Source organism: Haliotis asinina, chromosome 7 (assembly GCF_037392515.1).
Source record: "Haliotis asinina isolate JCU_RB_2024 chromosome 7, JCU_Hal_asi_v2, whole genome shotgun sequence".
NCBI classification, from domain to species: domain Eukaryota; kingdom Metazoa; phylum Mollusca; class Gastropoda; order Lepetellida; family Haliotidae; genus Haliotis; species Haliotis asinina.
Genome location: NC_090286.1, coordinates 44,771,309 through 44,793,822, shown reverse-complemented (window position 1 = coordinate 44,793,822; position 22,514 = coordinate 44,771,309). Strand labels below are relative to the sequence as shown.

The 22,514-nt window shown below is 35.2% G+C and overlaps 1 long non-coding RNA gene across 1 annotated transcript in view; it reads right to left on the bottom strand.

Moving 5' to 3' along the window:
* Nucleotides 1-1,282: 1,282 nt before the first annotated feature.
* Nucleotides 1,283-22,514, bottom strand: part of LOC137292164 (uncharacterized) — a 31,463-nt gene continuing 10,231 nt past the window's right edge. The window contains exon 2 of the long non-coding RNA XR_010957290.1: nucleotides 1,283-3,906. This is a non-coding gene — a long non-coding RNA (uncharacterized lncRNA). The remainder of the gene's footprint in view (nucleotides 3,907-22,514) is intronic.

Sequence of the window (22,514 nt, the reverse complement as noted above, 5' to 3'; positions counted from 1 at the left end):
ATGTGGGTGAATGAGTGAGTGAGACTGCCCATTTAAACAGTATTCCTGCCTTATTATGACATGAGTTCAAACTGGGAAGAGAGCCTGAATGTAAATTGTAATGCATGGTTCAGGTGTTATTAACACTGGTGAAGTCCATCACCATATATCTGTATAGATGTAAACCCAAAAGTGTTGCAATTAGTAGTTCTAAGGATCAACATTAGTAGTTCCACCATAAAATTTGTACTGTAGTCAACTAAATACTTACGATCATGATGGACTCTGATAATGTGACACTAATCAAGAGTGAAGCTCACAGACCTCCAACAACAGATTTCAATATTTTCAGCAATATATTTCTTCTTTCTTTTTGACGAAAATATATTTATTCAATGAAAATATGTTTTTGACTGTATATCTGCATTTTAATTAATTTTCTTCAAAATTTCATAGAATTTCTAGTGCAATTGTATTGACATAAATCTGAAACAAAAATTTGTAGCGACTACCATAAAATTGTATGGGCTGGCGTATCTGCATTTGGTGTTGACAAATCTGTGTTCATAATCAGGGTGACATTGGATTAGAACCCACAATCAGATGTTTCCAGCGTAACTAATGTATACAAGTTATCCCCCTTAGAAGACCTAGCCACACAGGTCCCAGCTTTGAAGAATACCAAAGTTTCTGAGGTTGATGATGATAGTACTGAAATTTATCACACTATATTGATAGAATATCATGGTTAAGGTATAAAAAATACAGATTTTCACGAAAATGTATGTTGAAACAAAGAATTATGTTACAGATTCTTGTCATTGAATTTTTCAAACTAATGCAACAAGGGATAACATATAAATGAATGCATGTTTCTAAACAATAAAGCTGACTGAGTTCCTAATGCAAGTCCATGGATCCCCACTTGACAAATGTAATTTCTCACATTTCCCTCAATCCATACTGAATACATATAACATATGTGACATGAATCCTAATGAATGTTTGGATTCGGTCATGACAACCTTCCTAACCCTGTCTTTGTGCTATGGTATTTTCATGATGAATTATGCATTTTCTAAACAAAACCCATCACTCATGTTTATAATAAACAATAATAGGCACATAAATTTTCCATGTAGTTTTGAATTCTAGTCTGCATTTAATGAACAAGGATAAAATGTATTAAAGAATTTATTGCTGGCTTTTAAACAGTGAAACAATATCTGATGTTTAAATGGTTCCATAAAATATTCAGAGTCACTATTTCATCATGTAAATATATAGCACACAAAATTATACCTTTTCAAAATAAAAAGTATATTTTATTTTATCATATATTTAACAACATATGCAGAATGGTTATAACAACTGCCCAGATTCCTGGTTTAAAATGTAACAAGAGATTTGCATTAAAATATTTGTTGCAGAGTTCAGTATATTTAATAGTTTTTCAAAATTAAGAACCTAATAATCATTCTCATACATTTTATTGAAGAAAGTAACAGAGTTTTTCAAGAATGATTGATAAAATGAAAAACTGATTTTTACATATCAATGTAACTGATGGTTTTACAGTCAATGATCAACATAATGCTTTTGAAATGAGAGCTTTGAGTTCCATAAATACTACATATTTCCCCCCATGATTTGTTTGATTGGCATTATTAGAAGCTGGTGAGAAATAAGAGAGTAAGATTTTTTATGGATAACAACTTCTTTGTTAAATATGATGGGAAGTTTTGGTATGGAATGCACTCTTGCTTGACAACGGTATAAGGATCCATACCGAAACATCGCATCATATGTAATAAAGAAGTTGTTATCCATAAAGAATCTTACTTTCTTATTTTTCCCCCATGTACAAGAATACACAAGTAAATCTTCAAATATGGTTTCTCCAAATGTTTTTGGGATTTCAAAATGATGCAGGGTTCAGACCCAAGAATTATTCTTAGTCAATCACAAAGAAATGAAAAAGTAGTCATGTTATAGTCGTGATATTTCATGATGATGAAGAACATATATCCAACCCACACTGAATTGCTTGGATAATATCCAGGTAAAGGAACGCTGAAAAACATTTTTCAGCTCATTGGCACAATTTGCTCTTTGGCAAGAGTAACTATTTACTGGATGACATCAATTCCTGAAGAGCCACTCCCAGTTGGATCTCACATTTGTCTGTGATACTTTGGATGAACACAACAATCTCCATTGCCTGTACTCCTTTGGATAACTTAATAAAGAATACATCTTTCCAATTTGGCAGGGCAAAACGTACAGCATTGTTCTTTCCCTTCCATCATGATAATATGGACACAATGCAACTGAGGAACATTCTGTGCTATGTTGACAGGGAACTTTCCATTCGTTTTTCGTTTTCAACTATGAACATTACAACACACTGAACTTGAGCACATGAAAACGCCAATATAATTAGTTTTAACTTGTTTCCTACCAACCATACACAGTAGAAATCTCAGTTCCTTGTTAAGCATTTGGAATGAACTTTCACATCAGATCCAGTGATTGCTAAAATGCTACACTCGATGAGATGAGAACACATTATCTTGATATGATAGGGCTTCTCCAAATTATTTTTTAATTCTACAGCAGTTGGTAAGCATCATCTTGCATGAGCAGCGATCATATAGGGACAAACACAATCTCTTTAACAACACAAAGACAGCTGCTGCCTTGAAATCAATGGCATCAAGAACAACACCATATAAACTACACATCAAATGTGCTTGAATGAGGAAAACATGCATTTGTACAGCTACTCCATTTTCTGCACTTAATCCTCTTGTGACCTGTTCTTCAGGTGTCTGATTCCTCATTTGAAATCTCTGTTTATTGGATTCATGTTTCATTTCATCTCTGCTTCTGGATCATCAAGCAAGCATGTTTTGCCCAATTACAACATGGATTCATCCATCTTGTCTTTGATTTTGTCAGGAAATAAAATATCTTAAATTGAAATACAAATTGTCCATGATGATGATGAAATGATCCTTCAAGGTGACAATAGAACTGCTCTCACACCATGTACTTTACATAAGAATTCGAATCAATAGCACATCCAGTAGGATATTACCTGTGATTATTCTGGCTGTTTCCAACAAACTGTACAGATATCCTGGAAAAGGAACTGACAACAAAATTTTGGATTACATCACAATCCAAAAATTCCATTTGCATTTACAACACAGGTTCCTGCAAAGTATATAGCACCTCCAAATGTGCAATACATGCTCCGTAGATGGTGAAACCGCCGCTCTTGCACAACGAAATCTGCATTTGTGCTGAAATTTCCTCTGTCAGCGCTTTCTGTTGAAATCAATATGTGCGTTGTCGTTCAATGTTTGTAGGTGAGTATATCATACTACATACATGCACACAGTCAATGCAAGTACTCAGCTTGTCAAAATGAATGACTACATTCTGTGCAGTACGTGTCTTATTACCATCTGTGCAATATGTGTCAGTCTGTCCTGCATTGATATCATATTCCATGGCATATACTGCTGATATCCTGCGACACAAATATCCAGTGGTCATTTGCACGCATATGTGCAGACACATATGTTGCTTTGAAGTGTTATTTTATCAATGGTAGCAATGCTAGCATTCCATCCTTATTTATCCATTTAGTGTTCCACAAGACCACTTTCTTCCACTTCAGGGTACACCAGCAGGTGCATCATCTGTGACTGCTTGACATGCACCAAAGAGTAACTATTTTGTATTTGTAACATGGTATTCCTTACACATCGTCTGACACCGCTACTCTTTGGGGAGAGTCCTAATCACTAAACAGCAGTACTGATGATCTTTCCTTTTTAAGTTATGATAAACTTGCCACACATGACAGGTTGTCTCTGTCCACTTCTTCACCATCCAATCCTTTGTCAAATATCGGTCCTGAAAGAGAGACCAACAGTTTTATAATTCATCATTGTATTGGTTATAATAAGGAAGTAGAAATCAGAATGGATATACTAAGACAAGAGATCAGAAGGTCTTGTCATACTGCCTGGACAGTATCACAATCATTAAAGTAACCATACTTGTGATACTTTGTTGATGGTTGTCACAGCAGAGAGTGAAATTATGAAAACTCTTTAGATGATTTCATTTACTTGCTAAAACTGAACCACCATATTCTCAATTCTGAGTGTCTCGATGTATTATCATATAGTTCCAGTCAAACGAAATAGCTTCCAGATCTTGACTGTCATCAAACAACTTCTTAAGATAATCTTTACCAAAGTCTCAAAGTTCAACTGTAACTGGCAAAATAACCTCTGTGCCATATGATACAACACAACAGAAATTTTCAGCTATCTGTCACATCAACAAATTTGACATTTGATATTGCAGGACTAAAAAAAAAAAATAACATGAGGTTTCATAGAGGTAACCATGATCTAGTAACTGACCATGCCAATGTCAGATCTGGAGAATACAGTCAAGTGACTGATATTCTGAGCAGTTATCCACACCACTGGGATTAGATTGGATGACCAAGTCACCAAGACCTACTAACTATTCCATTGTGTCAACTTCCACTAATAGCATACGCTGCAGGAGACCGATTCTAGTCATGGAAAAACTTCTATGTTTGAGGTTTGTGGTTCACTGTTGTCCTTTGCTTGCAGTAAAAACCATGATAAGATTTTCAGGAGGAATAACAACAATCAGCTTTGAACTAGTTGATTGTACATGATGAACCTTTATAACATTTGCCACTGTTTGCACTGGTCATACCTGACTACTTGGAAGTCTGATCCTCATTTTTTACTTCAATATCATCACTTATACAAACACTTTAAATCTTGACAATTGTCTGGATTAACAAGAGGGCATATAATGGCAATACCGCAAGAAAGAGGGCATATAATGGAAATACCATCATCACGGAATCTGGAAGGTGGGTTCTACCTATCCTGTAATCCTAGATCATTTTGTGAGCTTCAAGTGATATTACTGATAAAGACTTTCCTGTACACCAAAGGGAGGCTGTTCTGTTAAGAGAGTTCCAGACAAATAGATCACCCATGCCTTCTGCATTATACAGTATCAGATACAAGAAACTGATAATACATATTGAAACTAATTTTATCATTGAAACATGCAAAGGATGATTTGGTCAACTTTCTTAAAAGTCTTCCAAATGAAATCAGCCTGTTTCTATCGAATAATAATGTAAATGACATAAATATCATAAATTTTAGTCATGGCTTCTTGAACAATAATTTTATTTTGCCATGATCAAAGATTCTATTTCATGAAAAAAGTATATAAAGAAATAAAACCAGTTCTATCAAAACAAATTTCATTATCCTACAATAATATTTTACATTCATATTTCACATTTAATGAAGAGTAATAATGTGATATTTCTGTTCTTCCATAGAATATATTGATAGTCACTTGAGTTATTCCTCAATTCTATATATTCTATCATGTATATGTCAGGGTAGAGAATGCGATCTGGTAGAGATAACGATCAGAGTCTGTACCAGTAAAGGTAGCAATTGGAGTCTCCACTGGTAGAATCTCCGATCCTACTAGTACAGTTTGAGTTTAGTTTAGTTTTACGCCGCACTCAGCAATATTCCAGCTATGTGGCGGGGGTCTGTAAATAATCGAGTCTGGACCAGACAATCCAGTGATCAACAAAACGAGCATCGATCTGCGCAATTGGGAAGCGATGACATGTGTCAACCAAGTCAGCGAGTCTGACCACCCGATCCCGTTAGTCGCCTCTTACGACAAGCATAGTTGCCTTTTATGGCAAGCATGGGTTGCTGAAGGCCTATTCTACCCCGGGACCTTCACGGGTCTCCTACTAGTACAGATTGCAATCGGAGTTTCTATTGGTAGAAACTCTGACTATATAAAATAACCTATACAATCACAATCACAATCCCTACCAGTAGAAATTCAAATCTGTCAGGGTAGAGATTGCAATTCTACACTTATGCAAGCCAGTGAATATTTTGAAAAAGCAAAATCTCTGATTCTACCAAATTGCAGTCTCTACCTTGACATATACATGTTACTTTACTTATATTTGCCTACTTTTTTGGTAAATGATTGCATGTAATTCACCACCATAGATGCATTTTCCCTACATATCACAGTTAATCCTTAGAAAGTTCAATTTCAACCTAATTCTGTATTAATATATGCCTGCCAGTGGATTCTGAAACACTAAACCTACACCATCTGATTAGATTGACACTTGGGAAAACACCATAATTATTAATATTTTATCTGTTGATTTGATACCACCTTGTATTTTTCTATCGGTACTGCAGGGAACAGAATGCTGGAGGGTAAAACAAAACTTAACAGTCCTTGAAATGAACAATGTATTTGTACTACACATTCCACATGTACAGAGACATGAAAACATGTCAGCATCAATATTTGATAATATCTTCCAACAATGCATTTTCATCATACAGGGGGATATATTCTTTTATTACACAGTTCAATGCAAGCTGTTACAACCAACAGCTGTTTACTGCTGAAAATAACTACCAGATATTGTTTCCTGCATATCCCCTGTTGGTGACATGAAATATAATATCAATATTTTATTGCTACTTATTACACAGGATGTATTCCATGCCATGCCATTGGATGCAATAAAGTTTTTCATTGAGTAATGGTTTTATTATGCTAATGTTCCAATCACATTTCCTAAAACTTCTCTCTCTGTTCTACAGCTGAATAACTGCAAAAGGTTTCATCTACATATTGCAAGGACTAGCATAATGTGTATAGATTATTTATGTAGAAACCCTGTAAAATATATTATAAGAGATAGCAAACTCTAGAAATATAGGTTATCTTGTAATTTATTCTGCAAAACTTTCATGCATGACAAGGAATTTTGTGAGAGTGATGATAAAGGTAAGGTTTCAATTGCTATTTCAGATGTGGGATATCAACTGTGAATAATTCACACATGGTCACTCAATACTTCAGTGAGTGTGAGTGAGTGAGTTGGCTTTTATGCTACTTTTAGCAATATTCCAGCATCATCACAGTGGTGGACAACAGAAATTGGTGTCACACATAGTACCCATGTGGGGAATCAGATTAACCAGGCCTTTTATGTGACCAATTTATGCCTTAACCACTAGGCCGCCTCACCATCCCACTTAGTACTGGAAGTTCAAGATTGGTCACATGTTAGTATAATTTCCATGGATGATAAACTAATGCCTGACCAATAGTGAATATAGAAAAGAATACATTTATAGCATTCAGGTTCCCATGGGTAAATAATCACAGATAAAATGCAAAATTTTCAGTGCCATTTCAGTCAGCTGTGGAGCATCTTGAAGCATTTCTGGTGGACTGCATTCAGAGCACTGAATCTGTCAAAAAGAGGAAGTAATTCCAGCTTTTTTATATTTATAATGCCCAATTTTGGATGATTCTTACCTACATTTCCTTAAATATAAAAATATGCATTGAATGGACTCCTGATACATGAAGAGCACCAACAAATACCAGAAAACATCCAACTCATAGAATAATTGCTAGATGACTCTCATTCCAGTGAAGTTTTACATTAAATTTGACGAACCCATAGACATATTATATGCAGACATTTAAAATCAGTACAAATTGGACTGGATTTCAAACCTTGATACTCTGATAAACAATGATGACCTGATGATTTTGATGTTGGTGATGCTTACACTATCAACCACTTGACATGCTCTTGAATGGTGTCTCTCAGATCCAACATCAGAAATAAAAAAAGGAATACATGCCCATCTAAGAATGATTTTAGTAATACCTGAAAGTAAACATTTTCTAGATGTAACTTTTCAATACGATAAGTTTTGACTCAATTTTCAAAGCAGTCTTGATGCTCTAAGAAAACTGTTTAGTACTAAAAAATGCTTTTACTAAAAAAGAGATAACTAATTTATGATGACCAGACCAGATCGTACAGTTTCCTATACCAGAAACAAATATATTTTTGTTAGCCTTGCAATTTCCCATAAAACCATTTGAAAAATATTTCTGCAAGCTGTTCCATGAATTAAATTTGTTCAGACAGACATATATCCCTTTCTTGCAACCAGATATTTCATTTGAAAGTATACCCCAGGAAGCTAACAAAGCTCAAAGTTTACAACATATGGCCCCGTTGCAATAGAGAGTGGAAACGTTCTTTCCAATTTTTCAGCTTTCCTCAACAGCTGGTGTTATCAATGCACAACCGGGTAGATTTTGAATTTCATGGGCTTATTGAACAGATACAGGTCAGCCGTCTTACTACAGGGACATTTGTGTTGTAATGCTTCATGTTGACAGCATTCAGAATTATTTCACTCACTTCATAATTCTAAACTTTTTACAAATTTATACGTAAACTTGAGTAGATTGAACAATAGATTTTCACATTATTTCAAGTTCCTATCACATTCTATAGCCAGTAGTGCTTATTAATCACCCAAAAAGTCTTGAAACAAATGTTCACCCAAAGTTGCACAACTTGCAAGATGTTTACAAGGAAACCTATTAATGAAATGATGCTATCTTAAATGCTGCAAAAAAGAAGTTTAGTAAAATATACTTGTGATACAACTAGGCTTCTCGATAAACAACTTCTCTGTTTTTCCTGTTACAGCTATTAGCTCTTCCAGACATATGTAATTCAAATTGATCCAGTTTGACATAACTTTTGATGAGTGAAATTTAAAACCCTTGCCAAAGCACCACTAATGATTTTTCTGGTTGACAAAAAAAACAAGCAAGCAGCATAAATATGGGTAAATGCCCTAAAAAGCTTCCTGGCAAAAAAGTATATAATTTTGCCCTCATTTTCAATGTTCGCCCAGCTGAGTGTTTTAGCTTAGTATCAATTACAGCCCAGACTTTGGTAAATTTGACAAGCTGCTTTAGAAGCTGTCTCGGCAGATGGCCTTGTAAATTGCTGTGTTTTCAATGAATGGTCCCTGTAGGGGCTCGAGAATTCAACCAATCAGGGTTCAGTGCAAAGCTGGAAGCTACCAGGACAAATTCAGCTGTTCTAACACATACACTCTTGTCAATTTTCAAATTATCCCCTTTTTTTCTTAAAGGAAAAAAATCCATTCAACAAAATTTGGGTTACATCATGCCAGGATGTTATTTTTCCATGAAAAGGGTCCACATGCAGTACTTTTGAAAGTTTACTTTGTGAAATGTTATATTTTGTTTGCATAAAATGTGGAAGAAGAAGAAGAAGAAGAAGAAGAAGAAGAAGAAGAAGAAGAAGACAACGAAGAAGAAGACAACGAAGAAGAAGACAACGAAGAAGAAGACAACGAAGAAGAAGACAACGAAGAAGAAGAAGAAGAAGAAGAAGAAGAAATTTAGCATAAATGCATCAAATGAGAAACATAAAACTATTCCCCATGCTAATTCCATTCTCGAATTATACCACACAACACATACAGTAAAATGCAGTTTTAAACAATAACTTTGATCATAGTATTTTCACAATTTACTAAGATAAATATATTTTCTGTAAATAATTTTGTGATTAACATTCAAAAACTGTAACGGAAACTGAAAAACCCCAGATTTCAAGTCCCAAAAAAAGAGATCAATAGGCTATTCAGCTTTCATTTGTCATGACAAAATTTTATCTCTGTTCGACAAAAAATATCAAAACTGTTGAAAAAGAATAACTGTGTGTCACACACTGTAATGCAAACGAGCTGAACTCTCTGAAAATGATGAGATTATGTTTCCCATTCATTTTCCTCAAATGACAGGGCCCAATCTTCAGTGTTCTAATTTTCTATGGAGCCTAACCACTTTTCTTCCCTTCCAATAATTACGCATCAATCAATTAAAGGATGAAACGTGAAAAACAATGTGAATCATGCTACAGTACTGTTAAAGGCTTTGGCATATAATAAACATCATTGGCCAGCTATGCAACTATGATCTTTAGAAATATGGAGATGAAAAAATATTTGGGAGGGGCTTATACGATTATAACCAGCAGATGAAGTCATTACCAGATTACCCACATTGATTGAGGACAGGGCCTCTATCAGATGAAAGAAATTCAACATTGAAATGACCAGTCTCAAATAAAACAAACCGTTTTTGTAAGAAGAAAGGTTCTTTGAAAATATTTCACAAGATTCAAAAATTAATTTGCATTATTTTACTAGAAAAATATGGTAATATCTATTTTAAAGATATTACATGACAAATGAGTGGTGGATAATTTTATCTCAAATGAGCTGTTACAAAAAATATGGAATATACTCATGGAAACAAATATGGGAACACATCAACGTACAAGTGTTTGTTTCTTTATTTCATCCACAGTGCAATACATACCTTGTGGCGGGGTGGGGGGTGGGGGGTGGGGGGTAGCCTAGTGGTTAAAGCGTTCACTCGTCATTCCAAAGACATGGGTTCGATTCCCCACATGGGTACAATGTGTGAAGCCCATTTTCTGGTGTCCCCAGCCATGATATTGCTGGATATTGCTAAACGCAGCGTAAAACTAAACTCACTCACTCATACCTTGTGAAGAAGCCTGGGAAAGAATACAGGAACACTTGTACTCTTATGTGTTCCCTTACTTGCTTCCATTAGTATACTTTTCAAGAGACAGAAAACTATTAATTTTCAGCTGCCTCATCAAACTCATCTTAAACATCTGACAAATTTATAACATTACTCTGAGTTAAATATACATATATGTACACAATTGTGAACTGACACACTGCACAACAATTGGAAACACCGAAGGATGAGATGTCAGATAAACTACTCAAAAGCAGTTAAAGAACAGCTGAATACCCATTGTTTTATGAAAGAATTTGGTGTGAATTTCCTTTGAGTAGTACATAAGTATCACCTGTGATACAAATGGGCATCCTATCTGATTCACTGTATGGAAAGAAGCAAGAACTATACAACATTAATTCATGAACTATTCCCTTCATTTTCTTACCACAAAACACTCACGTACAAACATTTATAGTGGATGAATGATCTATATGCCCATAAATCTTAACTACGCCTACAGTTTTCATGATGCTAACTGTTCCAACACGATGAGGACACTAATATTTGAAACTGGCAAATGGAAATAGAACTAGACGAACAACATTCATGCAATAAGGACAGTGAACATTGTTATTTGGTAGATATGGAGTACTGCTGTCTGTTTATGTGGCAATGATGGGGAGACTGATGGCTTGTTTGGTTTGTGTTACTTCCCATTCATTGTATGTGCACAATGGGAGGTAACTCCTGCTTCTACTTAAGTTCATTCGCATCAATTCCAAATGGTTTGTTTGAGTTGAGTTTTAAGTCGCAACTAGCATTGAGACCAAAGTCAGCATTCATAAACATTTTTTTAATTACAAAGCTTAAATGAACTTTATGTTTATGCTTTAAACATTTATTCATTACATTATCAATTAAATACAGAAAAAGTCATAGCACCAAAGCACATTGCATAGCTACAACTTGTGGTAAAGGTCAACTTTCTCAAGTATGGTTTATCTGAAACCAATAGAAGATTGATACCATGAACAAAGAGGAAAATAGTCCACAATATTACAGATTAATTGTTTATGTAGTAGCACAGACACAAAACTAGCATGAAAATATGACTGTATCTGGAGGCAACATTTGCAAAACATTTCTCTTCAATATTTAGAAAGTAACATTTAGGATCAATTTACAATAACATGTTATTACCCACGTGGTACTTCGTAAAGGTGTTTCATAACAAAGTGTTATGACACATATGTGTAGCACTGTGCATATGTGTATGTGTCATAACACCTTCGAGTCATTTGATTGGCTACAATAACATAATATTAAAGACCTCTGATGCCCCACAATTCAGCCAAGTTGTAAGGATAGAAAGAGATATGAACTGTTTTTAACTCGGAATAGCATGAAGTGCAAGGTAAACTGTTAATACAAATTTACCTAATATGATCCTTCTTCTATGCTTCATTCCAAATCGATTCCTGTGTCATGGCTTTGTCATACAGCAAAAAGATATGTATATTTAAGTAATTACACATTCCTGGAGTGTAAAACAATCATTTGAGAGCCCATTTGCTTAGAAGGGAGATTAGGCTTACATTAACAGAATGCGATGGCAGGCCATAATTCACTTTTATCATGGCAATCATTTCCAGTTGTTTGAAATACCTTTTTGCAATAGTCATGACTTATAGATGTAAAGCTAATCTTATCTGCATATACTCACTTACAACAGACATGATGGCTCATATTTGGTACTCCCATAAAATCAAGAAAAGATATAAATGTATTCATTGACTTTACAGGGGAATAATCTATGTCAAATAAAGTTGATATGTCTATCATGAATACTGGTAGTCAGAGGTTATTATGAGACAGTGCTACTCTGCGAGATATATATATGAACTTTAAACATTACTGAAAGGCATTGTTAAATCTGATTGTGCAGTGAGCAGATGGTTCAACACTTCATGTACCAAGTTCAGCTCTGAGCCAACACTTAATGTACCAAGTTCAGCTTTGAGCCAGCACATCTTGAGGCAATGTAAACTAAAACAGCATTTCAAGGCATGCCATTGCAAATATGATTTAATGCATCAAAATATAAAGTTATAAATGCACTTAGCATGGTTTGTTTTTGTAGTTATTATTTATGACATGCCCTCCTGTATCAGTCAACATGTGATAACAACCACTGAGAAGATGTCTAATTCCAGCTGACCTTGTCATAGGGAACATGTCAATATAATAGAATAGCAGAACATATGAAATGCCAATTAAGTCTGTGCAAACTTTAAGTAAAACAAAACTTGGAATATAGTACACCTTGCCAGGTGAATCATAGAAGAACAAACCTCTTAAGATAAATGAACACTTGAAAACACTGCCAATTATTTAATCTTCTGAGATGTCCCCCAAAATCTTATACACATGTACCGGAATATTGCATAAATAGTAACTGCAGTGTACATGCTTCCGCTGAAAACATCAGGGGATGAGATTGTAAGCACATGCTTAAGAAACATCCATTAGATGCAGCTAATATTCAATGCAAAGGACATACACAAATTTCAATTACAACTCAGAAGTACCTCTTACATGAACAGGAAATATGAGGATTTGACAATTAATTTTTCATAATTTTTATTATTTTTTATCAAACTAAATTAACACCATTCATTAAGGACATGCCAGTAAGTTTTGTTTCATGAATGATCTCTCTGAAGTTTTGTAATAATATCAAAAGAAACATTATTCACAGAACTCGTGGCATAGTGATATGTATATCGCCAGTCATACCTGTTTGTTGTTTGCTGAAAAGTATACATCACATAATTATATAGAAAAATTATTCAACTTCTTCTAGCCTTTATAACCATCTTTACTGTTTATTTTCCTCTTGTAATCAATTCCATATTCAGATTCCTTTCACTGCCTTCACATTGAAGGAGGTGGCGCAGCCTTGTGGTTGAAGGATTCACTCATCACCTAAAGGTCCATGTTCGATTCCTCACATGGTTACTATGTAAGGTCCATATCTGGTGTCCCCCCGTTTGGTTTGGTGGTGTTGGTGTTGGTGTTTGGAGTTGGTTTGGAGTAGGTTTGGTGGTTTGGTGGTTTGGTGGTTTGGTTTGGTTTGGTTTGGTTTGGTTTGGTTTGGTTTGGTTTGGTGAGGTGAGGTGAGGTGAGGTGAGGTGAGGTGAGGTGAGGTGAGGTGAGGTGAGGTGAGGTATCATAGCAGTCTCTGTTCAAATTACAGAAAGTAATTTTGAAAATATGAAAAATACTTTTCTCCGCTACTCAAAACAGGCTTTACAGGAATTCAACCTCAGTTGCTAGTGTGCATGTACTTATGTACTTGTTCCATCTGTAAATGTAATGTTTTTCACGATAATTCTTAAAGTAGTTTGACATGTCTCATAAAAATAACATACTCTAGACTGGCACTGAGCCATGGCTACATCTTACAATCAAATTACACTGTCTGATAATAACACTCATTTACATTTTTTACATAACTTCTGTCTATCCAACTGGAATTCTTCTTGAGACTGTATAAGTGGCACAAATATTGATTGCACAGGCACTAAAGATTAGGAAGGCTGTTCTCTTAACCACCCCTAGTACATGCCTTGCTTTTCCATTCTACCAGCATGACTTACTGATTTGTGCATAATAGTCATTTTTTCTTTCAGTGGCATAAAGACATGACCAGAATTCAGCAAAAGATGTAATAGTTACATGACTATTAGTCTCTGTGACATAGTGAAGAATGGGTAACTAAAAATGTTGGGATGACATTTTGTTTGGTATTTTAGAAAAGGTCAACTGATGTTTTATTTCTGTACTCTACAATACTAAAAGCAATAAGAGCTGCTTCATTTGTCTGGTTTGACTGAAACCATGAAATATTTCCAATTCAGAACTTGACTGGTTAATTAATATGTAAGCATACAAAACAGATGCTTGTGTTGTATTTAGTGGTGATCTTTAAGTGTAACATATTATAATCATGCTGAGTCCCTTGTAAAACTTCTTCTGTTATATCACAAACATTTCTTTCTAACAAACCTATTCAAGTTGTCTCAAATAAGTAATCCTGTTTATGCCAGTTCTAGAAAATGGTGATAACAAAGCTTGTTATCAAAGCTGTGACATAAAAGAAAAATGATGCACAGCTATCATCACATTACTCTCAAAGTGACACCTACCGGCAAACATATTCAGTTACAATTACTTCCAAGTAATTTCATATTCACAGTTCTACAATTCAAGAAGTCATCACAAAAGAAGGTTACAGAGACATTTAAAAAAATAGGTGCACTAGTTATCATTTTAACCTTTTTATTTGTGAAAAGTAGAGCACTCCAGCCATGGTGCCAAGCTTGGAATCCCTTCCAGGGAATGTTATGAATGAAGGTGACTTCCCAGCTGAACAAATCATCAACATCTACATTCTTGCACTGTCAAAGAAATGGAGACTGGTCTGGTTGACAGTTAGCATCTCAGCCAGACTTCCTTGTCTCTGAAACATATACCCCTTGGTTCCTCCAGCAGTACCCCTCCTGTCTACAGCTGGCCTATATCTACAGCTAATTCAAAACACACTCCTCCCCACTTATCCTCTTACTTACACCAGAGCCTGTAACTACATACAAACTTTGAGGCTAGATAGGAGAGGTGAACATGGAGGGTTTTTTTTAAATTTAAAATTTTAAAATTGGGCTGCTATAAATGAATGAAAGATTTTCATTTTGCATTAACCATATTCACATGTTCCAATTTGATGAACTGCCAACAGCTATGATGTATGGATATCATGCAAAATAATTTTGACATTAAAATATAAATCTGTGCATATTGCTGATGTACATTTGCAAGGAAAAGAAAACTGTCTTTTCAACTGTAATTCATCTTGCTAAATATTCACGTACCACTAGAGAGAGTGGATTGAGTGAGTTAGTGAGTGGAGTGATTGGAGTGAGAGTGAGCAAAATGAGTGAATGAAGATTTATAACCACATTTGCAATATTTTAGCCATATCATGACTTTACAAAGAGCACAGTATCAACAAAGCACAGAAAAATAACTAGATTAACACACAGAGAATTAAAACTGTAAAATTAGACATTTTTTTAATGAACAATAACATATCAAAGACAGTATTACAAAACAAGTTCAGTTTAATTAAAATTCCACAAACATCCTCAAATCCAAGCTAATCTAATACATGACTAGTCCATCAATGCAACACTGTGACTGATCTGACATGAAACATCCAGGTTCCTATGACGCTCCAAACTACAGTGTCTGTTCAGACTTTTGGAAACAGAACATATTGCTACTACAATCACTGAATTCTGGGTTGTACTTCTGTGTTTTTGGCTAAAACCCGTCCTTTAGAGTGAGTGAGTTTAGTTTTATGCCACTTTTAGCAATGTTGCAGCAATACCTCAGCAAGGAATATCAGAAATGGGTTTCACACTTTGTACCCATGTGGGAAATTGAACCTGGGTATTTGGCATGACGAGTGAACACTTTAACCACAAGGCTACCCCACCGCCCCCATGCGGCTGTATATCCAATCCTGTACAGTTAGCCATACTGAGAATTATATGTATTGGTTAGAAACCAGATTCATCAAGATCAGTATCTGTCAATTATTTTCCTTTTTCAAAATATGAAGTGGACTTTCTTTCCCCAGCTTGCATATACTGTGCTAAAGAATTTGATGAACACCCAGGTTTTTCAAACTACCAGTGTTAATCTGCCAAGAATGAAAGAGATTCTTTCATTTTATTACAGTTAATTGACTGCACCATTAATTGGGAGACCTTTAATTTCTTTGAGTGGTACACATAGCATCAGTAAGCATCATACAGACCCCAAAGCAAATGTATCCAAAAAGCCAACATAAGTATATTTCCATAGCTTCAGAAAATAAATGAAAGTAGCAGGACTCCTTTTCATTAGATTTTGTTTTATTTTACTATGATTTGTTTTTCTGTAAAGTATGATTTCTGAGACAAGCTGTTAGTTAAAGCAACAGTGAAGGAGATATTTATAGCACAGCATTCCATCAAGAAACAGTAGCAATATTCTATAAACTACAAATATGAACGCAGTAGTTACAAACATGTAGAAAGATATATGAGTATACAATGAGATTCTAGCTCAATCCTTGGACACATTACGCCATCTCAAATGCTGAAGGAATTCAACTGCCACAATCGCCATGTTCAATTATGTAACAGAGCATGTTACCTTACACTCCTTATCTGTTACCAATTAATGATCAGCACAGCACATGTGCCTGACAGAGAATCAGGAAGTCAGGGGTCACCATGCAGGTCAGAGTTCACAGGTCAAACCTCTCCAGACAAGATTGGTATACAAACAGGGCAGAATCTGGCACCCAAAAGCAAGCTGGGGAAACATCTGTCAAACTTGGTCTCATCAGCATTTGAATTTTGAAGGAAATTCTCAAGTTTGGGACTTTGGTGGTGGATATAACATCAAACATATCTTTCAGCACGTTGTAACATTCCAGTCCCTGGCTCTGCGGAAACTGTCAAACTTCACATATATGTTGCGAGCATGCACGCTTTGATGGGACAGATAAGACACAGGAACATTGCTTTTTATTTATACCAAGGTTTACTTTAGGCTCACTTTTTATAAGATGAGGCGGAAATATAACTTTAACTGCTTATCCCTAAGTAATGGGTTTATTCCTTTAAAACGTTTTTCATTCTCTTATGTGTTTAAACTGGAGATGCAGGTGAGCTCATTCATTCTCAGGCTGTTACTGCTGGTAATATATTTCTAAACCAGAGTAAGGCTTCTGATGTGACATGAAATATAAGAAAAAGATATCGACCATTTAAATAGCTAAGGAATGAGCTGATTGGGATGTTATTACAGAATAACAGTCTATCCCCTGACAGAACTTATGATCTGTGCTGTATCATTTGGTAATGACTTTTGAAATATTATTGTTGGCTTTTAAAATTAACAAGAAAAACACCATGCAATTAGAATTCATTGTGTACTCCTTCAAAACATTTTGAGAAGCAGATTACCAAAATTGTCATTACTTTGCACATTGGGTTTTTAAATAAAAATAGCAGTGGAGATGTCTCAAAAGACAAGCTTTTTCCTCCTTCAGAAAGTGCTAATGTAACAGCTGACAATGGGGAAAAACACACCAGCATGTAACTCGATATGTTGAAAACTTCCTAGTTTGATGTCTGGAACAAATTAGGAAGAGACTAGTCCTTTGACATACATTAGACAGCCAAATAGGAAGAGAGTTCAATCCTCTTGAGACTCTTGAGTGTATCGGAAGAGAATGTGAACTATTTAACAGTCTTTTCTGATTGTGAAATGCAAGATGATACGATATTACATACATTTATAAAGTGCAACTTAATATTTAACACGAAACTTTCCTCTTCATTAACTGCACCATCATGGAATATAAGGATTAAAAGTTCCTGTAATCAGATACCATATGAGTTCTGTGGGTATGGCACAGAGATAGCATTAGACTAACAACTGTCTCTGAAATGAACATATTTTCTAGATAAAAAAGGAACGACAAGAAGCCATGAGCCTGAAGCTGTGGAAATCTAGACTTGCCACATTTTCTAGACTAAGATGGTATCTGATTTTTAGCTGAACAGAAAATTTGAACACAACATGGCTAATGCTTGCAACTGATGTATTCCACAGGACTAATGCTTGCAACTGACAAATTGCACAAGACTAATGCTATATTTCATACGGCTAATGCTTAAATCTCTATTGACACACAAAACTACTGCTGACAACTAAGCTTACCCCTGCAGATTACACTAAAATAAATGTAATTCACAATCAAAAATAAAAACAAGGTTGCATTCTTGTCATATGGTGAATGAGTAAATCTGGCATCAGTGCTGCCTTAAACAGCATTTGAGTTGTCTTGCAATATGTATCTTTAATGTGTGACCGAAAGATGACAGCCATGCAGTTCTTTGACATTAATATCTTTGGTAAACAAGCATGGGTTTAGTGCTGACACGAAACATTACCAGGGTGAAAAGGGGATTCACCTTCTAAAGGCCATGCACACCAAGAGTGTACAACTCATCTAATATCCCCATAAAGCCTCATGCACTCTCGATATGAAGGAACTACATATAGTGTTTACCAGCGAAACAGGAACATCTTGACCACAAGCAATACACATAAGGAGAATTCTTTACTGTCAATAGGCAGAACTCTACTACTGAGAGTGCTTGTAGTCCTAACTGCATTATCAGCAGCTAACAGCTTGGGAGCTGAGAGCACATGTCCCACAGCGCTGATGAGGTGGTCTGCAGGCGTGTGCTGGAAGGCTTGATATGGGGCACTGCCTGTGCAGTGATAACTGCAATTATACAACATGTCTGGGACACACACTTGCACTATTGGAGTAGGTCTACAGTATTAAGAGAGCCTAGTCATGAGAACAACAGCTTTACTTATATTGATTGGCAATTCACAACTGTGAATATTATATTAATATGAGATCCCTGTCAGCAGTACAAGAGGTTTACTTTCTTTCTACTTAAAGCCTTTACACCCTAAGGAGTACCTAGCTTTACCAAAACAATTTTTTAAAAATACTGACCCACATGGCCTCTTAGTCCTTGTGGCATAGAAAGGTCAATAAACTTGTAGGATATTTGTTTTATAGAGTAAACTACTAAGGACTAAAGATGTGGCATTTTCATCGTTTATCTTACATTTCAAGAACTATCGGCACTGATTTCAATTTGCACTGCTTCATTTGAACATCAATAAACTAAATGAGAATTAGTTTCGACAACAGCTGCAGCCTAGAAAAGATTCTTAGTGCCCCAATGATAATAAGATTTAATTTTTATGAAAATCAAACAACAGCATTCTCTAATTTCTGGATGTAATATTTAACAAAGCTGCAAAAGGAGTGAACACCCAAGCATTAGGGTTGTTGGTATTGATGCATGGCTCAAATACACGCTGTCACTCAAGTAATGATGTAATTATGCAATCAGTGATCACAGTGCTATCAAAGTTACAGACAGTAATGTAATTACTCGAGCTGGGATGCAAGAAGGGAGCTGCATTCATGCATTACATTGCATTAGCCATGGAAAATTCTCACAGTTAAGTCTAGCTGTGATATTTCCCACTTGGGCTGACACACTCATAATGCACTATCAAGAGCTTAAAACATTTCATGTCCGAATTAATTTACTAACATCTTCAGAGAATACTAATCTCTTAAGATGAAAATCCTTAAAATGTGGAACCATCATTTTATTTTCCTTTCACAGTCCTGTCAACAGTGAAGAGATGCATGCTTTATCGGACAAACAGATGAGCAGGGTTTTGATTTAGCAAATCAATGTGCGTAAACAAATACAGTTTTGGTTAAGGATTTTATCAATAACGCCACAGAGACTGCATTGAGTCACAGACAGAGGAAGGATAATCCAAGCATGTTGATTATCTCCTCGGACAGCAGAATAGCAGGAGTCTTTGAACTACGATGTGCCTCAGGCAAATGTGTTATAATTGGAGATAAATTCTATCTGGGTTGTTTGTAGTCATCTCCCGGGCAGCTGGAGTCACTCAGAAAGAGAGGAGGTCAACCCATTGTTGTAACTATTGATTAACAGGATCGCAGATGTGAAATCATATTGCCAAAGAAAAACAGAAAGTTTGATGTCATGTAGATGCATTGATTGAATTGAATGCAATTTTTCATAGCTATTACATCTTGCATTATTGACACAGTGACAATGCAGTCTAATGAATTTGATGACTAATTTTGATTTGATTATTTCCTGAGCACCGAGCTTGCACTATTAAACCAAAATTGGTTATAGGCTTTGAAAAGAATGTGTTGTTGAAATCTAAATCTGATGTTACTCACTTTTGGCAAGAAACTGTTCATGAAAAAAACTGATGATCCAAAATCCTGAGTTGTTATCACTAATATTCATCTTGAGAATATGGGAAAACCATAGTCAATGACAACTAAGTCATGAATGAAAATGTAAGTTCTGACATGGCTGCATTAATGGATTTCGTAACAATAGCGATTTGAGAAAGATGTGATCAGTCAAAGGGAGATAACTCATCACATTCCACTTGCTTTCAATGCCTGACGCATCAACAGCTGAGGCACTAGTTCAAATCCCAATACACAGCTTTGTAAATATTTTTACTCGCACTCAGTTACTAAAGTTCCTAAAAAAACAAACTTAGAATTTTAGAAAAATGCACACACACACATCTGGGATTTATCTAAGCTTCTACGCTAACTGACATTTGGCTGACATATTGAGTAAAAAGCAAGTAGCATATTGTTCAAAAATGACTTTTTATTTTATATAATTTCACAAATTTTGATGAAATTGACCATTTTGTATTAAAACATTTCTGCACTTGTTTTGGTAAATATTTCCAAGGAAGAAACAGCCTAATTTCACCAAACTGGAAATATATCAGGAGATGTATCCTATTCAAAGAATTAAATGTAGTTCCATATTGTTTTTAAAATGAAAGATCAATGCAGTAAAATATCTGCATGCAAAGAATTTGAAAAATATCAGGAATATAAATTACATATTTAGCGCGGAGAGATTCTGTTATAAAGCCAGAATAGGTGCACTTGTGTACATTTTATGTACGCTTCATCCTATACCCACTGACACTGCAAGTACAGTTCTATGTAGTCATGTAGAGGAGTTTCAAAAGGTGTGAAAATGTAACAGTACATATATTACTGCACACAGATATCATGTCGAATGGCTTTTAGATATATTTATCAGGTGACTGTGACAAAGCACTACAGTGAACCTTCAAAATCAGGCATAGCATTAACAAGACTAAAGGAGTTACCTCCCTTACACCACAGTGCATGTTAACAGGCTTTTCATCACGACTTATTGCTGTCATATATATGCTGCAGAAAATGATGTTGATGTGTAATATTCTTACTTTATTGCTTTAATTACAATTGCAGTGTTCCCCCACACATACACACTACCTGCAATGTCAAACTCTTATGTATCTAAATTCTGGATTTTGTTTATTTGAGTGAAGGCCTGAATCTTCATCTTAGAAGAAACGAGTACAGTAACCTTTAAAGATGACTAATGTCCACACAAATGGAAAATTGAAAGTATGTTTAAATAACTGATGCTACCAATTAAAGTTGTTAATCTTCAATGACATACATTGGTCAAACGAGATTTGGAAAATTAAAATGTTTCAAACTGGTGTTGTGTATACCTATTGTGGAACTAACCAGTAAGTAAGTCTGCATCAGCTGACAAGAAACATGAAGCGTTTGTGCCATGTTCCACTGAAACAAGCAAGGATTAAAAAACCTCAAAGTTAGGAAGGTCTTTTGGAACTGGTACAGGTTCATTAAATATTTAATCAAACCTGTTAATATGACTTTCTACTTCTTCTCCTGTTTACAAATGTATCTGAGAAGCCTGAACAAGTTTCAGTGTATTACCAAGCACTTACATAGATGTATAAAGTGTAAAAATAATTCAGGTTCAACAGCAAAAATAACTTTTACAATACAGGAATGAAAATATCACATATCTGTTAGTTAACAAAGACAATATAATATTATGATATGTTCTCTGTCTGCTGTTAACTGCTAGAATTTTGAAAATGACTTCATGTATATTCAGGTAACCCCAAAACAAATGTTGCAAATGTTAGACATTATCAGCAGGTAAAACACAAGACAAAAATGTTCATCATATTCACAGCTAAGTGATGAAACCTGTGTCTTCATTCAGCTTTCGATGTAGTGAATTATTTGTTGGGCTAGTAACTTACAGCCATAGCTAGCCAGACTGGCAAGCAAAATGTGGAAAGTATTTCGCACACTGCACAAGACTTAATGATTAGATCTACATCATTGTTGGTGCTATTATTTTTCT